Below are 23381 nucleotides of genomic sequence, written 5' to 3'. Positions count from 1 at the left end.
ATTCAGCTGATGAAATTCTCAACTTGAAAGCCTTTATTTGATAAACGGTTACACATTTCCATTGTTGAATAAGGCTGAAGAATCCTTTTGTATGTAATATCGACCAGTTTCATTTATTTGGCATAACTTTGGCACACTATAAATTAAAAATGCAAGCAATAAGTGCATTTCTTTTCATAAAGAAAGCATAATGACCTGTTGTTTCCAAAAGTCGAACAATAATAAGAATAACAAATATTAATGGAAAAAATGATAGAATAGGATATTTGATGATAAGGACGATGCTGTGTCTATAAGAATAATTCAGCAAAGATTAACTTTGTCTGTTATTGATGAAACCAAAGAAAACTTACACTCGACATTGTCAGTATCAGACATTTTCAATTGAAACTCGAAGAATGTCATAAAACAAAAATTTAAAAAATGCGACGTTTACTTCATTAACTAGGTTAGCTTAGATAACTGACAGCCATATTTCATTCAAGATTTAGTGCATTATCCTTAAAAATATCAAGACAATGGGGAATCCACCTCATTATGGGTTCGTCAAGCCGTATTTGGGCGATTACAAACACTACGGAATAGCAGGCAATAGAGTAAGCTAAAGCTTTGTTTTTAACGTGTTTCTCACTTCCTTTTCCTTCTTACATGGTGGCTATTCCGTTTCGGGCTACTTCTGATTACATAAGATGGGTCAGCGTACTTAAGTGGGAAGTTATCCACGGGTGGGATCGTTTTTGAAGTGTTTGCGCAAGAGCGTGATTCATCCCACTCTGGTTGACTAGTGTTGTACACGAAACATGTAAACAAGAACCTTGATCAAAACTGCCCGGTATGTTATTTTCTGGGCAATTTATCAAATGGATTCGATAAATGGGTTCATTAGATTTCATTGGAGGAAAAAGAATGGTTTCTTTTTAATAATTTTTTCTCTGCTACTATGTGGTTTTGCTAGGTTTTAGTTTTGTAATCTGTTTATAATGGTTTTGCTAGTTTAATTATCGTTTCGGAGTATGTCAACTAGTTTGGCTCTAATTTCTTCCATGTACGCGTATTGAGATTCATTACAGCACACTCGAGTGGGCCAGCGCACTTGACCTTATTTACATTAATAAATTAATCCAACCTGTCATTCTCGTGGGTATCACACAAGTTGGTTGGTTCATTTTCTATGTAACCTCAAATGCAGAGTTACAAAGGAATGCATGGACGGCATTTGGACCAGTTAACCCACTTGGAAGGGCTAGCCCACCTCATGTAAACAGGCCCAAAAGACGGTTAGGCCACGGGTACATGCAAATTCGTTGACAGACCACGGGTACTCAAATGAAATTAAAGATGAAAATTTCATGAAAAATTGTAATGAAAATGTACTGAAAAATTTCAACAGTGACAATTTCCTGTCGGATCTAGGCCAGATCGATTGGGACAGTATCGTCAGTTCAAGTCAAGATATTAATGAGGCAGTCAACAAGTGGTCATATCTATTCTCATTAGTTATTGAAAAACACGCCCCACTAACAGAGCTTAAAGTTTCTGATAAGTACTCCCCATGGTTGACTAAGGAGTTTAAAGCCCTTGCTCGTACAAAGGATAAGCTTAAGATCATGGCCATCAAGAAAAACTCTTCAATTTAAATGGCCTCATACCGACACGTGCGTAACCGAGTCAATAATCTCAACAAAAATTTGAAACGGGAATGATTTTCCAAAAAGATTGCCCTTGAAAAGGGAAATCTTACAGAAACTTGGAAAACGCTCAATCTTTTGCTAAATAAAAGACCCAAAACAACCAATGTAGAATCCCTTTATGTTGATAGGGAGGTCATTATTGAGAATTCAGATATCGCAAGGTCTATGAGCGAATTTTTCTGTAGTGTGGGAAGAAATCTTAGTTTTAAGATACCTCAGCAACCCAACCTACTTTTGTCTGACAAGTACAAAATGAATGAATCAACTGAGCAACCGACTGAATTTAAATTTCACCCTGTAGATGAAACTTCTATCAATAGAGCTCTGGGTAAAATAAAAATTCGCTCGGGTTTGGATCTGATGGCATTGCGAATAACTTCCTTTAAAGTGCATTTCCCGTGATTTGTCATTCCATCTGTAATATTTTCAATTTTTCCATATATTCGTCGTCCTTCCCAGATTGTTGGATAATAGCCCGTGGCCCCTATTTTCAAAGGAGCTCCTTTGCTCCAGAGACTTGGTTGACCGGCCATCTTTACAGAAGCTGATAAATAAAGAAACACGTTCTATGGTTTACAAATCTCTTAACTCTCTTGCACCTAAATATCTCAGTGACCCATTCGTGAGATTATCCGGGGTACATCCAAGTGAGTTAAGAAACTCTAAAACAGACCTTGCAATACCCATGTTGAGAACTGGCAATGGCCAGAAATCCTTTACGTATCGTGGGGCCCGTCTCTAAAACAGTCTCGATTAGGACACAAAAATGGCTCCCTCAATCAATGCCTTCAGGTCCAAACTCAACGAAAAATAATCCTTTTTTATATATTGAGGTGTATTGTTGTAAATTTATACATCTTTGATTTAGCCATATTCCGCTCTTTTTATAATAAATCTTATAGTATACAACTTTTTAATTTTTTAAGTAGTTTTTGCAGGGCCAATTGTAAAACAGCTTTCAGACTGAATTTGTACCCTGGGTAAACATTTTTAAAATGAAAATAAATGAATATGATACATGCAAAGGGTCGGCGCTCAGTACACATTATATCGCGTACACGATTTAAGAATTGATTCGAGATAGGCTCCTGGCAGTTTCCCACCGAGGACATTAAAAAGTATTGAATAGTAATATTGAAAACACAAACCAGCTATCTTGCATGAAAGTTAACGGACGTAAAGTAAAAAATAAAAGTACTTAAAGTGAAGAACTTTTGGGTCAGCAAATTACGTGGAGCTAGCTTAGCGAAAAGAGTTATATTTAACGCTGTTCCCCACACACCTCACCCACCCAGGTCATGATTGCTGCTCTACACGCCTCACTTACGCTTCTTTTAATATAATCAAGTATCATTTTTTCATGATGAATTTTAAAATCTGAAAGATGAAATTTCGCGCGCAGGGGAAATTCGTCGCATAAGATGACGTCATCAGCATTAAAATTGTAGCGGCAAACGATCCTTTAGACGCCAAATCTGTTTTATCTTTATACAAGTAGCACTCATCGTCCAATACAAAGAAATTTTTATCTTTTGCGCTCTAGCCATGTGGTGGATGCATGATAAGGTTGCTTTGAAAATCGAGCGTAGCGCAGTTATCGCTCAAATGTGGTTCGTAAAGTGGTGTATTTCTGTATAAAGCCAGTGAAGAGAACCGTTTTGGGAGGAGGTAGTTTTGCTGTAAAAAGGCACATATCTTCAAATTTTATAAATACTGTGACAATATGAAAGGGTTTTTTATAAACTTTTCATCACCTGGACCTTAGGCGTTTAACATACATTTAATAATGTTATTAAGAAAGTATGTGCAATTACTGTAATGTGATGTATTTGAATCACGCTAATGTGATGTAAATGCTATATGTTGTTCAAGGAGCAGATGTGCAGAATTCTTTTCAAGTTGTTTCATGATGTAATGGTAACTATTTCCAAATGCGATCAATCCCCTTTACCTTTTTTGCTGATTCTTGTTTCAAAAATTTCTTAACAACATGCTAAGAGGATACCTTTTGGATTGAATAATGACAAAACATATCATACCGTAACATGAGATGACATAACATTACATAACATAACATAACACATTCTTGAATTGTCACTGAAAAATGATGTTTATTGTTGCTTAATAAATGTTAAGATCGCTTTAACAGGGTTCGAGTTGCAAAAATTAGAGATATAAGCGACATCAAATGGGGTGGAGCGTATTTTACGTCGATTGATGAGCGTCACCTGATGAAGAGTAATGCTCGAAACGTCGAGTCATATTTCATTCTTGTACAAAGTCGTTATTTTATTCTATTAATTTTTGCTCATGTTTCTTCCATGCCATCATGTGTAGCCACTCAAAAGGTGTTTCCACTTGCCAAACTTGCCAATTCTATTCAAGTCATTTTAGTGAAATCCTCAACGAATATCTGGTATTTAATTTATTTATTATTATTAATGATTTTTAGATTCAGGACTTTACATCTAAAAGTTTTAAATGGGTTTTCGTAGACAATTCAATGTTTCGCGAATGAATAATAATTCAATATTGACAACAAAGCAAGGCTATAAGAACAGGGAACATGACATTTTTATCAATATCAAACGCTTTTGCCGGCATGTACATCACTAAATAACAATTTAAACAATTTTAGCAAATTTGCTGTTTTTTAATCTAACGCTCACGAAAAAACACACAATTTAGAGTTAAGCGTTACTCTTTAAAAGAATGCGAGCTTGCGACTTGCCATTGCTTTTGTTATGGAAGATATCACGAATTGGGTTGTGTTTGGATAACGATAAGAGATAGCTTTTAAGATAACGGAAAGTCAGCAACAGCAGAAAACCTCCAGGGCAGTAGCGGAGAAAAGGCGAAGTGTAGGCGAGACATTCTATGGCAAATTATACGAAGTATTTTGATTTAGTTAGAGGGTTGGGAGGGGGGGGGGCCTGAAAGCCATCCATCATTATTATATAGAACTAGGGGTTGTAGTTGCGCAGATGTTGCATTGAGAGATCCAGAAAGAAAAACACCTGCCAAAAGAGGATGCTCATTTGCATTCCTATTCACTTTGCTTTCTCGTCTCCTTGCGCTCTGATGTTTTATTGGAGGGAAAAAGTGAATTTATAGATTTCCGTACACGTGTCTCATAAGTGCGTCTGCTAGCGCCATGCAGGACTGCTCATTTCCTTGGAAGCTGTGTCGTTCTTAGACTTTTTTAAAAATTTTAGAAAAGAACAGAAGCCAATCCTCCAAGCCATACTTTTCCTTCCTTGGGAATTTTAGGGAGATCGAGGCGTTGGGGACCATAGTAAAACTCTAACTTGGAAAGTAGGGAGAGGCTAGGAAGAGAGTGAAGTAAGATCAAGCGTCTTGATTTTGATTTTGAAAAACAGAAGTGACTTGAATCTTGGAATCAAGATTATGGTGATGCGCCCTATTAATAAGCCCTAGGAAGGAGCTTGTAAAAAATTTGGGACGCTTTTTATTTATTATGTCTCTCCGAAGTTACAATTCTTCAAATGTTCAGGAAAGCAGATGTTAATGCTGTTGTCAGGTTAATGCAACCGGCCTGCTTCAAATATAAGACACGCTTTTCTGACCAAAGTTCATTGCATACGAGAAGCCCGATTGGGCATAAGAAATCTCCATGGCTCAGATCACTATCCAATTAATTACAGCAAAAATTTCTTGGATTACCGTGTTATGATCTTGTTGACTGTGTTTTAACCACATTTGAACTGTATTTTTTGCCGGGTAAGCTTTTGTGTTTTACTGATAAGTATTTTTAACAAGTTTTTCCCTGGTCGAACACCAGGCTTGGGTTCCGCAAATCATCGTGTTTGGATAGGCGTCGAGACCTGAGAAATTCAGGTGTGAAAAGTTTGCGCCAGCTGTTCATGGTGTTAGGTTTGGTGATATTTGGGTAGACAGAAAACCCGCCGAAGCGTATAGAGCCGGTGTAGACAAAACTTTTTTGTTTTCTAAGAGATGCATTCATTTGGTCACATCCAGTACTAAATTTTAGTTATAAGTCATTTTGCCTGGTTTGGTCGCAAGAAAAGATGTTTTAAATTTTGGCGGCGTAAGAGTGACGAGCTTGAAAAAAGGACTGGCGTAAGAGTGACGAGGTAGAACTAAAGGCTGTTGGAAGATTTGCAAACTTAAACTAAAGCCGGTTTTACAGAAGGTGGAGTTCCCAACTAAAGCCGCTTTTACGCTAGGCGGAATATTCCGCGCTTCTTTCTCAACAGGATGTTGTTCTGCGACTTGAATAGATGATGGCACAAAGCAACGTAACTTTTTATCCTGTGTTAGGTAGAAGATTCTTCTAAGTATTGTAGCTGCTCTGCCCCGGCGGAGTTTTTTGCAACGTAGAAAACCGGGTTAAGGGCCGGAAAATGCCTTGCAAGCTTGATCTTAGGTCGGCGCTGTCCTTGAGGCGACGCGAGAGAGTTCAGTAAAAAAGCTTGTTTCTTTTCTATTCTTTTACATTGTGGGTCAAATAGCTTTTCGAATTGATTAGAAAATCAGCCAAAAACTGTAGATCTTTCAGAATATGTACTCCAATCTTGTTAACGGTGATTGGAATGAATTAACAATTAGACCTTACGGAGTGGGATGACATCGCATCTAAAGTCTTCGTTGCATTTTTGCTTTTTAGCTAGTCACATCGAGGGAAGTTTCTTTGGGCATCAAAACGTTTCTAAAAAATGTTCAGCTAGCTGAAATTCGAACAAGTCTGGTCCTTTCCCTAGGTGAGAACTGCGTTTCTGGTAAAGAGTCATCAATATAAAACATACACAGTAATTATGCAGGTTTATTACCAACGAACTTCCACATCTATGTGAGATAAGAAAAGAAGCAAACAAAACGAACAGCTGCACGTTTCTGCCGAACCATTTACAACCTCTCCTGATATCTATACAAACCCCATTGATGCCTTTTGCGCAATAATGAACATTTAATTCGTAATTGCTCTTCTTTAATTTTTCTCTGTCGTTCATGCTGGAGAGGAGCAAGGGGAAGAAGGGAGAGAATAGAGAGTGGGAAAGTTGCCGTGTTTGGATATGCATACAAATTATTTCCGTTTCGATCTGTGCAACGTTTCTGCTACAACTAAGATCGGCTATCAAAATTGCCAATTTAGCTGTTTAGCTATCCTATTCATACGACTGCTTGATCAATACTATTTAAAAGTTTCTACAGACAAATTGAAAAATCGTTTAGTCAACTTTCTTCCGTAATGTCGCACTGCATAAACAATTAATATTAGTTATTGCAACAAATATTTATCTGGGATCACTCTCCAAATCTTGCTATAAAACGAAATTATTATGTGTTTCATTATTACTTACTGTGTAACGACCACTTCTTCGCAACTGTCATGCAATGTGACATCAAATTTTGGTTCACGTAATCGAGGGCCACCGCTCACTTGCACGTACAACAACGAACTGAAGACACAGCGTTTCTTGTCTCTTGTAAATACATTTCGGATTTAGCGTGGGCGTCACTCTCCGCGAATGGCCTCTAGTCCTTGACGACAGGTGTTCTTCGACTTGAAAATCAATGTTAGTCTATTTCCTATATCACTATAGGATTTAACTGCATTTTTTTAAAATTTTGATTCGAGGGTGTTTTAGATGCGATTCAATTCCAGTTGAAGCTAGTAATATTGTTATTTATCTTGAAATGTAGCGTACTGTGTTGCTTTATGAAGGCGGCATGCGAAGCTTAAGGAGAAATGACGCGAAGCTTAGAGAAAAGCGATTTGAAGTACAGCTTGTTTTGCCATGGAAGGTTAGATGCTCGATGCAAATGAGAATGTGCTAGCTTCCAAAATGAATTCTACCTGCACCTGCCTGTAACAAAAGCGCTGAAAATCTTCTTGAAAGGAGCCTCTGAAATTGATATAAACGTAAACAGATACTAGAATCTGTGGCAAAAATTATTCTATAAGAGAACTAAGTAAATTTTATTTCTTTCCCCTTCTTGTCCTTTTTTGTTGCATACCACGTGTTCATTGAATCTAGAACCTTATTATGCAGTCCGCAGCTTTCAAATACACTAAACAACTGACAACTCATAACTCACTTGCATGCTGTCCTACAAAAAGTTGTTTTGTTTTCAACTCTTTCTCTTCACAAATTCAAATACCAAGACTTGCTTTACACTAGCGAGAATTCAAGTTCAGAAGATTCATTACAGCGCCTTTTGTTACATTAAATATTATCCTAAAAACTGACTATTAAAATTGAAAGAAAACGCAAGTACAAGGAGATGTGAAATAATGTTATAAGGAATTGAGATATATTTCTAGATTAAAAGGCTGTGGGACATACTATGGAAAATTCGTAGGAGCTATTTAAGCATATGCTTCCGAGATTGGGAGAACGTGCACGAACAGCCCGAAACATTTGAGCGAGAGGCAGATCACTCCTTGGAAATCTTGTACACCTTTGATGAAAATCTTGTTGTTTTATCAAAAAGTCCGTAGCCATCCTTTTGTTTTCGATCGTACGCTACTTGTAAAACTACCTCTCCCATTCGAGTAAATTCTGAATTGCCCAGTTCCCCCTTAACTTTTGGCAGCAAAATGGCAAACGAGTCAATTGTTGCAATTTTGTTGATTGATTTTGTAACATGGAAAATTTTTACTGATAACATAGTGAAAACAGGGTCTCTAAAACCAGTTCATAATGCTTCTTGTCAACGATAGCTTGTTTTCAGGCTCACAAATTCAATTGCAAGTTCCAATCGCCAGGGACAAATATTCAGCTAGGGCATTGATCAAGCTATTTGCAGGTGTTCAAATCAGTATTATAATAGCCATCAATTTATTTTAGTAAATAACCGAAGCTGTTCTAATTTGATAGAGATATTTGTCAGACACTGTTTCTCTCTTCTGTTGAATCGAAACGGAAGCAAATGGATAACCATAAGCAAGATAATGGTTGATCGAAGCATCAAAGCTCCAGGCCCGGGGATTTGATAATCTGTGATGTCATAGCAGAATAATAAAACAAAGACTTAGGGACCCTTTACATGAGATGAAGTCATGTTGGCGTGAGTTTCATTTCGTTTAACGCCATGAAATCAGAGCAGTAGCTCAGACCAGCACCGGACATGAAACTCGTGCCGACATAAGTTTCATTTCGGGTCTCATGTAAATGGCCTCTAAGAAAGGTCTTAAGGAAGAAGAAAAAAGTTACAAAACTTTGATTTTCATTTTATTTTGATTTTCACAAAATTTTATTTAATCCCTATGAAAATTGGACATTGCACATTTGCCCTCATTACAGATGGATGCCGAATGAGCGGATCACCGCTAGACGATCTGTATTCTTAAGACAACCGTTAGGAGTTTTCTCGTCGCCACATGCGCAGTAGGGACGACTGCATCGTCTTCAGTAGCGTTATAACCGTTTTAATGCTTCTAGCTCGAATCTAAGGCTACGTTCACACTACTCCGTATTCGTTTCGCTCCGTTTCCGTTAATGAAAACGCTGTCCGTTCACACTTATCCGTTTTCAAATGAACATGATTTGAGAACGATAAGTGTTCACACTGCTCCAACAAAAACGCTGGTGGTGGCCTCATTTTTGAAAAAAGGCGTTCACGAATCCTCAACAAATTTGCGTCATTATGAATGAAATTGAATAAAAACAACTCGTGAAAAACATCGTTGTAACAGCTACCAGTCCATTGTGAATTCTCAATTTCAAAACTTTTGAGATTTGGTTTGCTAGAAAGCACGTATTTTGTTTCTATTGTTAGCGTATTCAAATGTCTCCGTTTTTGGTGTTCACATTGAAAATGGAGCGTATTCAAAACGCACCGTATACGAAAGTATTCGTTTACATTAGCGTTTTCAAACAACTCCGTTTTCATAGCAGAGTAGTGTGAACGCAGGGCGAAACGGATTAGTTTGACTCCGTTTTCATTTGAAAACGGAGTAGTGTGAACGGGCTCTAAGTAAAAGCAATAGGGACCATCACAATCAACGTCACAATCCCATAGACAAGTTAGGTGATTTCGATAGGACAGTAGGAAAAGTAAACGAACAACAGTAATTGACAGGAAAAAATTATATGTCAATAATGCGTGAGTATACGCATGTAGGTCAAATATGGGATTCACGGTTTTTATTATGCTCCTTGTTTAATCTACGTACCTAAAAGTGACATTTTCTTGGTACATTCCCGTCGCAGATTTATGAAGACGCAGTATATACCTTAATGTCAAGTACCGTATTGTACTTTGGCAGCTATTGCAGTTTTGTTTTGATGCATGCTGCGAGACAGGCCTCTTCAAATGGGAAAAACTTACTTCGCAATATTGGCTACCGTCTTGAAAATGGTCTTGTCAAAAATAATATCAAACTCTTTTCTTTTTTTCTAAGAGAATTCTAAAGAAAGAAAGAAGCCAACTAAGGTGTGAATCCTTGCACGATGAGTCAACCTTTTTTCCTTTGAAAATTTGAAACATATGGCTTTTTGATAAGTTTGACCAGAGCTACAAGGACCAGGACAGATAAAAAGCGCTTTAGCTATTCGGTGCATGATCCAGGTAAAATGAGCATTTTGATATGGATTCAAAGAAAACTAATCTTTGAATACATTCACGCGTCTGTAATAAGCACTTATCTCTAAGAAAACTGGATCGAGCATCTACAGGTACCAATGGAAGTCAGCTAAAATTTGACGGTAGCGATATGGCTTGGACTCCAGAAACAGTGAGGCTGACTGAATGTATTTGAATTGTGGGTAACTAGATAATGAGTCCGTTGGGGCTTGTTTGCAGCATACGATAGACATAGATGGTGTATTTTTGTGAAACTTGGCGTTTAGTCGTTTCGCCAGTAAAACTTAGGCCGGGAAAGCATGTTCTATTGTCAACTGTCAGCTCAGTTGTCAGCTGACTTTCATGGATTTTGAGAAATAAACTAGGAATGAATTAGGTCTCCAAAGCTGAGAATGAAATCAACAGTGCTGTTTTGGGACCGAACAATATGGCGGATATCAAAATTCGCGGGCTTCAATGTACCTTGGCGCGGAAACAGTAGGTTGCGCTATAAAAGATCAACAATGGTAATAACCTCTCTCTCTCGACATCGTCTTCTACTTTCACTACTACTGTATCAGTTTTCCTAAAATGTTTCACACAGCCATTTTAGCAACATAGCACCACATTCGAATTCTCGACAAGTGTGAAAAGTAGCTGTTATAATGTACTTGTTTACTGTACTGATATGCCCCCTATAATAATGGACTCACATACGCCCATGCAACCGTTTACTTAGTTTTAGATTGAATTGAATTATAAGTTAGTTGTTGATGTGTTCTGTTACAGTTGAGTCGAAAGTATAAAGGGAGTTTTTTATCTTGCATCCTCCTCCTCATATCTTGCATTCTAATGATCATTACACCTCTGAACAAGCCAGAACTCTGCTAATGTGATGATGGTGTGTAAACCATTCGTTAGATTTATTTCCAACTTTACACCTTTATTATCCCCCATTTTCTTTGCTGTCACTAACTGACCTCCAGATAGTAGAAATTGATCTTGATTATGCGTTTTTGTCGTAGGCATTTTCAGCTTAGCCTAATGTAGGGATTTTAGCTATAAATCTCTATTGTCGGCCTGTAAATCTTATGAAGGGCCGTTATTGAAATCTCTCCATTTTGTCGGACATTTTTAGTAGATACAAGATTATGATGCGCCACAAAATTCTTTAAGGTATTTATAGAACACATAAATCAATTATAATTTACCCCAACGTTCACTTTGTTTCAATAGTGGGAAGGTTTTGCCTTATTTTGCAAGATGGTGAAAATTTGATTTCAGAGTTGTAGATTTGATGAAAGATCAGGGCCTATGTATTTGCATAATTTGACAACAAGTAGCAGAGATGTTAGTTGTTGCCCTCGACTCACTTGCAGAATTGCCCGACATCGCCACTAAGTAAGTTAATGTAGCCAGGTTTTCGATAAGACGATCACGTTCTATTATCTTTGCATTCACCATAACTCTAAAACTGGAGGATTTTCGGTTTCGTAAATCCTCTTGAATCCTCATTATCAGATTTTTTAATGAATCAGACGATTATAAAGTCTGCATGGGCGACATAAATTTATAACCCTATATATTATAACCGCAAATGCTTTGAAACACGGTATTAAGTCTACTTATTCAGAGGAGCGCATAGCGAACAAAAATTCTGAAGTGCAGGTCGGTCTTTACCTAGTAACAACGTGGAATCATGGAATTGCTGAGTAGGTACGAAAAGCTGTTTGTTGCTAGAACATTCGCCACCAGGTTTATATGCAGTAATAAAATTGCTATTAATCGTGGTCGTAGGTATTCTAAAACATCCCTTGTCCCTAACCAAATAATTTGTGCAGTGTTTATGGCCATGACAGTTCATCCTCGATTCCGTGCTTTATGCTGATTGAAAAAAAGTAGTTTTCTCATATTTTTCCATTCCATTTGTCATCAACCAACCGTTTGTCAAAGAAGTTTACTGATTAAAGGCCTTTAAAGAAATTTGATGGCACAAGAGCTGCATTATTTCCAAGTGTGTGAGCGAATAACGCTAGAATATTCGTCGGAAATGGTTGTAATTCATCAGGTACAACTTATATAATTTCACGTCGTAGGCCTTTGAAGCTCCCGATTTGCTTTTCTTACTGTATATTCTATAAAAGCTAACTTCACCTGCAATCAAGCCAGTAGTGTTCCGACCGATTCTTAATGCACAATGAGTGGCGGTTAGGTTAAAGGATATGGTTTAGAAACTGTTAGAGTGATAAGAAGATGCTTTTCGACTTAATGCCGGAAAAAAGCTTCACGAAAGACAGCCTGAATTCAAAAAGATCTATCCAAACAGATTTTATCCATGCAAGGGCAAAATTTAATAGCCGTGAAATATCATCCGATTATTTTCCCTCTGTTTTATTAAGGATCAGGCTGTTAGGTGCAAATTTGCAAAGCTATTCTTCTGTTAATTGTATTGATCTAATATTCTAATTTATTTTGTTCTGTTTTCTTCATACAACACGGTAGCGCCATCTTCGACATCGATTCTATTCTTCCTGTCTTGTTTTTTTCCCGTCGCTCAAGTGGATAATATTATGTATTCACAATGAAGGAGAAAAGTTACTTCTTTCTTCTAAATTATTTGCGCTTGCTCGTGCTATCTGGAAACTTTGCAGTTTGTTGATTAAGAACTCGGGTGTAGAGGAGGTGAGGTTGAATTATCCGATAAGACAAAAATCTGATCTTTGGTGCACAGCTGGTCTAGATTTGGCAGTGGTTAAAATGTTTGGGTTGGAGAACCTGCCTTTTTATCGAATAGTTATTTGTTCTTCCGGCGTCGTTTTGGATCCGCTCTAGTGTAAGCATCAACAAAATTGGCACTAGATCCGTTCTAGTGTAAGCATCGACAAAATGGACACTAGATCCGTTCAAGTGTAAGCATCCACAGAATGGGTACTGGATCCGTTCTAGTGTAAGCATCAACAAAATGGGTACTGGATCCGTTCTAGTGTAAGCATCAACAAAATGGGTACTGGATCCGTTCAAGTGTAAGCATCCACAGAATTGGCACTGGATCCGCCCTAGTGTAAGCATCAACAAAATTGGCACTGGATGCGTTCTAATGTAAGCATCAACAGAATGGGTACTGGAACCAAATAGAAGTGATTCCGAACTCCAAACACTGAAACTGCCTGTAGTAGCAGAAGTTGTTGCAGAATAGTTGGAAAAAACTGACGTACGGCTGGTTCTGAGTTTGTCCAGAATGTTCCTCCGTATGAACGGATGGTTCTCCGTATGAAATTTTTTGTTATGAAGAGGTTCTACATTCAATTGGTCCGAGCTCCCATTAATGAAAAATTTCGAAAGCAGCGGGCTCAGTATGGAGCCCTGAGGTCTTTTATTCAGATTTGAACCGGCGACGAACAGAGGCTATTGACTCTTTACCAGAAACCTTACCACTTACATTTTGCACTTTCAAGGTCCTATTTCCCCCATAGGAGGACAGATTTGCCGTGTTTGTGATACTAAACTTTTTTGACCGTTTAGAACGCTCTTATATTGCAAATGCTATTTCTGAAGGCAAGGTATCAGTTTATTTTTAGACCTATGTTACTATGTTTGATGACTAACAAAGAAAACAACCCTTCAGATCTGTCATGAAATTAGCCATCTTTTCTAAACAACCATTCAGGTCTGTCATGAAATTAGCCATACCTATGTCTTTGTTGTTTGAAGTCTTATTTGCTGCTTTATATGCTTGAAGTTTTTTCACGCTTCCGTTACGTACAACGCCACCAATCATTTTTGGCGGCAGCAGCAATCATCATAAACATCTGATCTTTCTCTTAGCTGATAATATATTGAAAACTCATTTCTTTGTAGCACTGAGTTTTGATCTATTTTGAATTTATGTTTGATAACAATAAACATTCATATCCCGCAATTGAGGAGTTATTTGTTAACTGACAAACAGTTTTCTTTCTAAATGGCATAAATCTCATTTATAATAGTTTTATTAAGAATTTGTCAAGTGTTTTGCCAGCTGTCATATATTGAAGCTAGGTATTATGCAGCTCTCCTTTCGTCGCTTTCAGCCGTCAAATATGCATCCAATGACTTCACCTATACCTTGCCTAATTAGCTGATGTTTCAGTCAAAGATCCTGTGAACGGAAACAAGGTCCTATACTTTATTGTATTTGCATCTAGCTTTGATGGTTTGGAACTGCTTCTAGGCCGTGCTTCCCATATCGCAAGATAGAAATGCAACCAGACTATTTACTGGTAGTTATTTCTTTTAAAGTTGTATTGGTTTCAAGCAATCTTTTAAGACCTTTATTACGTTTAGGCGACGGTGAACCTGTCTTTTTGTATTTCGATGACGAATAGTTGTAATGTTTTGTGAGCAGAAACATCCATGGTGAAACACATCCAAGGAATATGTGGTAAGAATTGGTGTCACGTAGATGCTTCTGGACTCTGCATCAGTTTTATGTCGTTTGATGCCTCGATATTGATGCTCTCCCCTATTAAAAGAGTGCTTTGCAAGGAATAAACCATCTGCTTAACATGTCAACAAAACTATTCGTTATGTTGTCGGAGGCAGAAAAAGATACTCTTGCAGTAATTGGTATACTGAATTGCGTTACAGTTCCAATTTCACTTGTCCTAAATATTCTTGTTATTACCCCTGTTTTGATCAAAAGAAGGCTAAGAACCCTTGATAACATATTCAAAGTTAACGTTTGCGTAGCGAATATCTCGCTGATTCTTCTTGCCCAAATTCCTGTAATCTTCGTGGTTCTACTCGGGTCCAGCCAAACATGGTTTAGGCCGCTGTCAAAAATAATCACCACAGTCTCATTTTTCACCGTTGCTGGTTTGATGCTTGAGAGATACATTTCTGTGTATTACCCATACTCTTACCATCGGGTTCGGGAACCTCGAATAGTGATAATGCTGATAAGCCTGGCATGGTTGCCTCCATTTATTGTTGGCAGTCCACTATTTACAAGGAACAAACATAATTTTGAAGACCTGGTATATATCGTGCTATCTGCTATGAGTGCACTGAATTCATTCCTAGTCGTCGCATCACAGGTTCGTTTTCTTATAACCATACGTAAAATGCAACGTCAAATCCAAGTAAATGAAGAGCGTTTCGCACGGAACAATCGCCAAAGAGCATCCTTGAACAGAAAAGGAACGCGCTATACAATCATCGTTTCCCTTCTATTTCTGGTTTGTCATACTCCGTATTCTGTATTCGGCTTGCATGCCAACATCATGAACCCCGGTCCAGAGAACCAACCTTACGACATCATTTTTATCATGGCAACTCTATCCTTTCTTCCCAATGTAATTATTCCGTCGCTTATCATTTGGACCACGAAAGGAATACGTGAGGTGTATTCCCAATGTTGTGTCCACATTGGCTGTACCGTAGTAGAAGATACACCTTAGTTTGTAGCATGGGTCATAGACCGAATCGAATATCGACTTGATCTTGGCAACAGAGGGACTCATCCTATCCCGTCAGTTATGAAAACTCCCTAAAACTTGGTGAGCGGATAGTTTGTGTAAGAGATTAGAAAGCTTTAAAACAGATGGCTTTTCGCTCCGCATCAACAACAAATGGAAAGGTTTAAGTCATCGCCCTTAACTGACGTAGCCAATATCCAAAATTTTCTGTCGTTTAGCGGGCTTCAGGGATAAAGGGCATATTTCTCGCTGCTATAGGTCAGCCACGAGGCTCCCGGTACATAGACGAAGTCTTTATTCGATGTGGACTGTGATGCAGCCTAGGCTCTTAACAGTAATTTTAATTTCTCATCTGCTTAAGACACTTAGCAGAGTTAAGGCGGAGATATAGGTTGGATATAGATATACCAGAAGAGGTGGTAAAGTTAAGTAGGGGAATATTGAAGAAGAGAAACTGAATTATCGTAGTTTTTTGATTTTCTTCTTGCATGCTTCATTACAAGACAAATGTAGTTAATGTTGATTTCTTTACTTGTGCAAAAAAACTTGTTCAATTTGAATCAACGCAGAAACATCTGGTAATCTAGGAATAATTGCAAATTGCATCCAATTAGGATATTAATGTTTTATATGGCATGTTACATAGAGAATTTTGAGTTAAATGTTCGTTGATCTATATTATTTTTAATGTGTGGGTAGCAATTATGTGCGTAGCAATTATGTTGGTAGCAATTATGTTTTTAGCAATTAGTTGCATGAGTAAAATTATTCCTTGCACACAAACCATATATAGTATGTTCTGCAAGTGGTCGATGATCTCTCCAGAAAACTTTGAAGATAGTTTATCGGAAATACGCACTAGGTTTATTGCATCTGAAGAAAGCACACTTTAGCAATACGCGCATAGAGTTCTTTAGTGATGATGTCACAAAAATAATTTTTTAGAATTTTTTAACTTCGACCCCACAACCTGAAAGGACATCATGAAATACCTAGAAGTGTGTAAAATCAGTCGAGTGAATGTGTTACAGATCGGCTGAGATATGGCAAAATGAGCACAGACTCTTGCCTCTTCAAACCTCTTTCTTTTGGTCTCTCTTCATAACTTTACGAACAGAGCCAAAATAACAGTCTTTGTTAGAAATCTTCAAGTCTTTTGTTGGCCATATTGAAACCGACTTTTGATATATTTATAACTGATTTTGATATAATTGGTTTTGCATATTTAGGAGTATTTTATGTTGTTCTTTTATGATACGTGGTCAAAATGTAAATATTCTAAAAAGAGTTTTATTATGACGTCTCACAAGAACTCTTTTCTTCAATTTTTGTCAATTACGGATGTTCTTCTGTGCCTTTCTATATTAATTCTACCATACTCACCAACACATTATTATCAATAGCTTTACTTCATTTCCCCTTCAAGTCTGCGTTTGATTTCTAAATTTCCTCTTTCTCATACTACACAGATGGTCTTTAATTAACCCATGCTTATTATCTCGATTGAATAGATTTACTCAGCAAGCAGCGTCATAGACTATGTTTTTGTTTACTTGACCATTTTAGCAAAACTCAACGAACCTTCGGCAATTTGTTTGCATATGAAGTTGATCTTGGCATCTAAAATTTGCACACCTAGTTTCTCGATTAATTTGTTGTTCGCTGTTTGTAGAATGATTCAAAGCATTTTGTAGAATGAATTTCTAATTGGTAGATGCAGCAGTAAAATGTTCCTTTCTTTGTTTTATGCGATTGCAGTTCTAAGTTATGTGAATTTCGTGCTCGCAATAAGCACTCGTCATTAGCAGTAAAATGCAAACGCAATGTAATAGCGTAAGCAAAAACACGGAGTTTAATTCAAGTGTTATTGATAAAGCTGTACTACGGAGTAATGGATGCAGCTAAATATTAATACAAGAGTTTCTTTTATTTCCAAAATAGTCAAATATAGATGATCAAACTAAAATCAAATGAAAAAAGAAAGGCATAAATCTTGCAAATTTTCAAGGATGCAAAATCAGTTAAATATGTCAAAATCGGAGATGAAGTGGCCAATGAAAAATTTGAAGTTTGCCAACGAATTACTGTTATTTTAACACTGTTCATAAAGTTATGGACAGAGACAAATTACAGAGGTTTGATGGGGAGAGAGCCTGGCCCATGTGGCCATATCTCAACCGATTCATAACATATTTAACTTATTTTGCATAATTAGAAGTATTTCCTGATGTTCTTTCTGGCCATGTGATTCAAATTTAAGAATTCTGAAAGTATTTTTTCGTGACGTCATCACTATTTCAATTACAAAACAATTCCAAAACATTGAAAATCGTTCGCTCCTAACATCAGGGTTGCCAGAGAAGGCCAGACAGGGTTGCCAGAGAAGGCCAGACAGGGTTGCCAGAGAAGCCAATGTATGCATATAAGACCAAATCCAATAGCTCCGCAAAAATACACTACGCAAGCGCAGCATATACTGCAATGCAAGAACCTTTTAAATAATTTCCAAACTGAAACAAGAAACACAGAAACTTTTGCCTTTGAAAAATTCATTCGCTATCATAAGGCTAGGTAACATATTGGTTAGGCACATTTGGCACCACACTGTGTAGTATTGTTCTTTCTACTTAAAGTTTGTCTGTTCCTTAGGGCGTTAAAATAAAGCAAGGGATGTCCTTAAAGCTTCGGCTAAAAATGGCCAAATTTGAGAAGTAGTTCAAAGACAAATTTTTCAAACAAATAAAGCGTAAAATTTGCCCTGAAAAAGGTCAATTTGTCACACCTGTCGTGACATTGCAGACTATTATCATTTCTGACGATTTTTCACCACCTAATGGCGCTCGAAATTTCTAGATTTGTGTCTAGCATAGTACCGAAGGATAGACGAACAGATGCGCGCATGAAATGTTGAGGCTTAAATGAAAAATTTATGTCGATATAGACTGTGAAATATTTAACTGAAGCCAACAAATGATACAAGATAATTGGTTAGATAATTGCCAGAACTGAACCATTTGCTAAATTCTCGCATTTAAGATTTTTGTGCTGTGTCTTTGACAAGAAGACGGTTACTTTGCAGTTCAAACTTTGACTTTTGAGTCTGTGCGTGGTACCGTGATTTTGTCAGTATCTGCTACTCTTAAATTGGTTGATAACCATGTTGGTACATAGCTTCATAAAGTTGAAAAGGAAAAATATATCCTTGAAATAATCTGCAAAAAGGAGCTGTTATACCTGCAGGGGTTAACAGTTCTTTCATGGTTAAGGTACCGGAGACGTTTCGCAAGCAAGGGTTCTGTTTTTTGAACTTCTAGTCCAGTCAAGGAGTATACTTTCAAACCAACAATTTTGAGATATCTGCTAACTGAAATGGTTTAACCAAGGTTGTCATTTTTGTAGAAATAGCCACGTGTACCACTTTGAATATGTTTGCGGAAGAACCCTACTCAAAATAAGCCAGTAACCCAACCCAATATGGGTTGACCAGCACCTGCACGAAAGTGAGTTTGCTCAGTGTCATGACCAAAGCAAATCAAGTGGAATTCAACCCTCAAACCTCCTTCTTACATGCAAGCCAACAAGGATTTTTTTCAAGAGTAAATTCTTTCATCAATTAATTTCACATGAAATGCTCAATTTTCGCTGTTGTCCAGTTTGCAGTATTGTGAATCTATTCGTTTTGACTTATAAGACTGCAGTTGGATTCCTTTTGATATATAGGAAGACTGGAGTCGAGGGGCAAATCACTGAAAATGTCGGATACACTTTATTAAAAAGTCTGTAAAAATTTTCGCAAAGTTTGGAAAATCTTAAGAAACTCTTACAGCGAAAAAAATGATCTAAAAAATCTTCAAGAAACTAAAAATCTTTAAAAATCTAAAAAATCTTCAAAATTATTGAAATCTCTAAAAGATTATGGGCTTCCCATCTGTTTAGAATCGAATTATCTCTTCCTAAAACAATAACAACTTTAACTTTTGACTTCTTCAAACAATGACAATTGACGTCTTCAAATTGTTGGTGATCTAACAAAAAACTAATCCGCAGTCAAGAATAAAGGCACAGAAACGCTGTTTCGTGAAATTTTTGCAAAACAACTCAACAACGTACAGCTGAATTCGAGCTATGACGACATAAAACGTCACAAATGCAAGATGAAAGATTTAAAAAATGTTTGAAATCTTAAAAAAATTTCAAGAAATCTAAAAAATCTTAAGATTTTCAGAAACATCTTAAGATTTTCAGAAAAATCTTCATAATCTTTAAAAAATCTGAAAAACTAAAATGTATATAATAATAAATAGTTTTTTTAAAGTTGGCATAATAGATTTTTTAAAGTCTAAAGCTATGAAGTTTTTGGAATGCTAAGATTATTTTTTTCGCAAATCGCGATGTAAATTTCTTGCTTCAAAATTCTCCTTCATGAAACTATGATTTAGGTTGTTTTAAATATCACACCATTTTTGGAAGTGATTTGTCTCTCGACCGCAGTGAGCGCATGCAGTTGCAATATGACTTTGCGAATTTCGAATGTTCTTGGCGGTTTGCTATCACAGAAGATATATCACGCCGGCTTCACCTTCTTTGGCTCAGCTCATCCTTATTGACAGTAGCATTCATCAAAGAGAATTCAGCATTTTCATAATATCTTTGGTCATCATTACCGACTCTTTTTCGGTTTCACTTGAGTTTTGTTGCTCACTCGTTTTCGCATTGTGCAATCTCCTGTTTAGGCCGGCTCACCGCAGCTTATTCGCCCGGAGTTACGAACAAGGATCATAGCCCGCTAAGGAAGAAACGCGGAATATGTTCTCTGCGACGAAAGCGATAACAAATAGCTTGGAAAAATTGTCACCGAAGATATTTAAACTATCATGGCTCTCAGTTGTTCCGTCAACGCTGCAACGGTACGTCCTATGGTTTAAAGGGACTGTATTTTATATTCGAATTTCTTAAATTTGCAGCCGAATCGTCACTCGTGCCTTTCGAGAATGCAAAAATAGTGAAGAAGAGCGATAAGGACTTATGTGGATTGTGGAAGGTTTGCTTTGCTTCGCAGTGATAGTTAAGGGTACAAAATCGTTACAGTCAATCACATATACAGTGATCTCAGGGTACAAAATCGCGAAGGTACAAATTGGCTTTCAAAACGGATAGCAGAGCAAGATTGTCTCGGTTTCACAATGCTGTGTAAGCACGATCGAATCTCGACGGGACCCAAGATGAATGCATGCACCACTTTGTGCAAATTATTCTTGTTCGTCCGCCTGTCTAAATGAAAACTTTAAATTACTGTACATTTACCGCTCACAGATAAAAACACCGGTTTAGCTTGTGTATCCGTGCCTCCCGCGCTGTTTCCATGGGTGCTTTACAGGACTCTGTTCTAGCGCCGCTGCTACTAGAAGTTTCGTTAAAGGTCTGATAATGTGTATTTAATACTTTTCTGAAGAAAGTTAATTTATAGATAGATGAACTTCGGTATAAATTAATATTGAAAATGAAAAGCTACTTGGCTGCAACTGTATTAATAAAATTCTGAATATTATGCCTTTTACTAACATAATGTAGATGTTACAAACACAACAGAATGAAAATATCTGCATTGAAAACTTAAAAGTAGAGACTTGTCGACGTAAATGTTGACGCCCCAAAACATTGTTGAGCACTTTTTAAAAGCTTTATCATCAAGGAGACTTCGATGGAAAACTCATTAATAATCATGCTTCGGGTAATTGCGACAATTCCTCACCAATTAACTATGAGTTTTGCCGTAGAAAGATATAAATTAAAGCCGTGCTCTTACTTGGATTTTTTTCCTCCTTTGATGATCTTGCTCCCTAAAAAACATAGAAAGCACAACGTCAGATTGCGATGCGCTTTTTATGGCTATATTCGCATCAATATGGTGGCCTGTAAGTCAAGCTTTATTCTAAAGCACTGAAAAGATTATATTGCCCTTAAAACATGTGCTCAAATGAGAAACAGAAAACAATACTGAATTGAAAAGCTGCGTCAATAAGCCGAAGAATGACGATAGCACTTCGCCAAAGATGGTCGTAATTTAATTTTCGTGAATTGCTTGAAATTAGAATTTGCATTGCAGGTGGATGGGATCTACCAGCCGGATTGGGAAAACGGGATTCTATTTAGCAAACCGATACAACCCTGGCCAGGCGGGTTCTTTTTGCCATATAACTGTAAAAAGATTGTTTTAAATGTGGGTTATTATTGCAAATTGGATTAATTAGTAGCTTGCGGGTTCCAGAGTTTCACTCGAACTCAGGTAATGTGTCAAGGATTGCAAGGATGTCAGGCCGTGGCGGGTTCAACTCGCCTTCTCAACTTTTGTTCCAAAGGAGGCCCGTAGGAAAAAATTGAGGCGAGGGCCTATGTAAACGGATCCTACCCATGGGTATAACGCTAGACAGATAGCAACTGGGCCTTGTTTTTATAAGGATTGTATCCGTGTTCAAACCGTGTTCAAAACTGTTTAATTCCAATCCATTATAAAGACTTTGTTTGTGTTTAAAATGGACTGGAGATTCTTCGTCCCGAATGTTCGTGTCTAGATAATCTCCTGCAGTTACAATGCTCTGTGTTACTAGACCACTACACTTACCCCATGAGCTACAAATTCCGCTATTTTGTTGAATTGATCTGTTGTAGTCCCCTTGAAGGGAGGCAATGGCGAGACAGAGGCTCATGGAGTTTGTCTATCTATACACTTGTTGGGGAGACGAGCAAGATAAAGTTTTTTAACGAGTTTAGCAACCCTCCGTCCTGGTGTCAAAGAGCATGCACACGGAACGAAGTTATTATTACGCATGCCCTCTGGCTCCAGGACGGAGGGTTGCCTCATTCATTTGAAGATTTTCGCTCGCTCATCTCCCCAACGGACACCCGGAAATTTACTTGCGCATGTGTACTTGTCAAATACCCGGCTAAGTTGATAATTGATTACATGCTTGATTTTTGTCAAATAGTAGAAGCCCGTTTCCGTGTGGTCAAAACTTCAGGTTATTCATAAGTATTTCAGCAAATTCATTACGATTAACTATTTTATAGGAAGAATTCTGCCGTTGTTTGTGTGCTTGGCACTAATGAGCTTCGGTAAAAAGAAGGCAAGTTTGTTTGCATCGGCTTGAGGAGAATTGATTTTTGTATGCAAATTAATTAATTTTTATCCCCATTAACCATCTCTACCTCTTAATTGAAAAATACTGTTGTCTTAAGAAATAAACACTCTTGGGCTTTTCTTGCGACCCCTCTGCATTGAATCGTTGACGATCATTTCAATGTTTTTGCAACGGAAAAATGCTCTTTCGCAGACTTGCAAAATCTTAAAATCTGATTGCTTATGCAGACAAAACTTGTACCTGGCTTGTAAATCAAATTTAAAGTGACCAATTTGCAGTTAACATGAGCATTTGCTCCGCAAATCTTGCTTTGGATAACGATTTATGACGGAAGGAGATGTGAATTGTCGAGATATATTGAATGAACAGACTTGGATGAATGAGAGAAATAGACGAGGATTCCTTGGATGAAACACGAAACTCTTATCTGTTTATGTAGAAGAAAACGCGCTCTCGGTTACGCGGAGTAATCAAGCTCCAAAGAAGATTGAACCCAACACCGTCTCTGTGATTGGCTGAAATTTCAAATCAATTGACTATCAAAA

At 37.4% G+C, this 23381-nt stretch overlaps 2 protein-coding genes across 5 annotated transcripts in view; one reads left to right on the top strand and one right to left on the bottom strand.

Moving 5' to 3' along the window:
• The window catches only part of LOC135681118 (spectrin beta chain, non-erythrocytic 5), a 129706-nt gene that overhangs the window by 27591 nt on the left and 78734 nt on the right, over positions 1–23381 (top strand). The gene's annotated exons all lie outside the window — the stretch shown is intronic.
• Positions 1–23381, bottom strand: part of LOC135681127 (uncharacterized) — a 47637-nt gene that overhangs the window by 5492 nt on the left and 18764 nt on the right. For 2 of the 4 annotated variants that reach the window (XM_065195430.2, XM_089111738.1), the window contains exon 2: positions 7034–21537. The gene's annotated coding sequence lies outside the window, so the exon portion shown is untranslated. The remainder of the gene's footprint in view (positions 1–7033; positions 21538–23381) is intronic. The other 2 variants (XM_065195433.2, XM_065195434.2) reach the window with 1 other exon arrangement.

This window comes from Rhopilema esculentum, chromosome 12, assembly GCF_057945365.1.
Source record: "Rhopilema esculentum isolate cy_ngs chromosome 12, ASM5794536v1, whole genome shotgun sequence".
NCBI classification, from domain to species: Eukaryota; Metazoa; Cnidaria; class Scyphozoa; order Rhizostomeae; family Rhizostomatidae; genus Rhopilema; species Rhopilema esculentum.
This window is presented reverse-complemented; position numbering and strand designations above follow the sequence as displayed.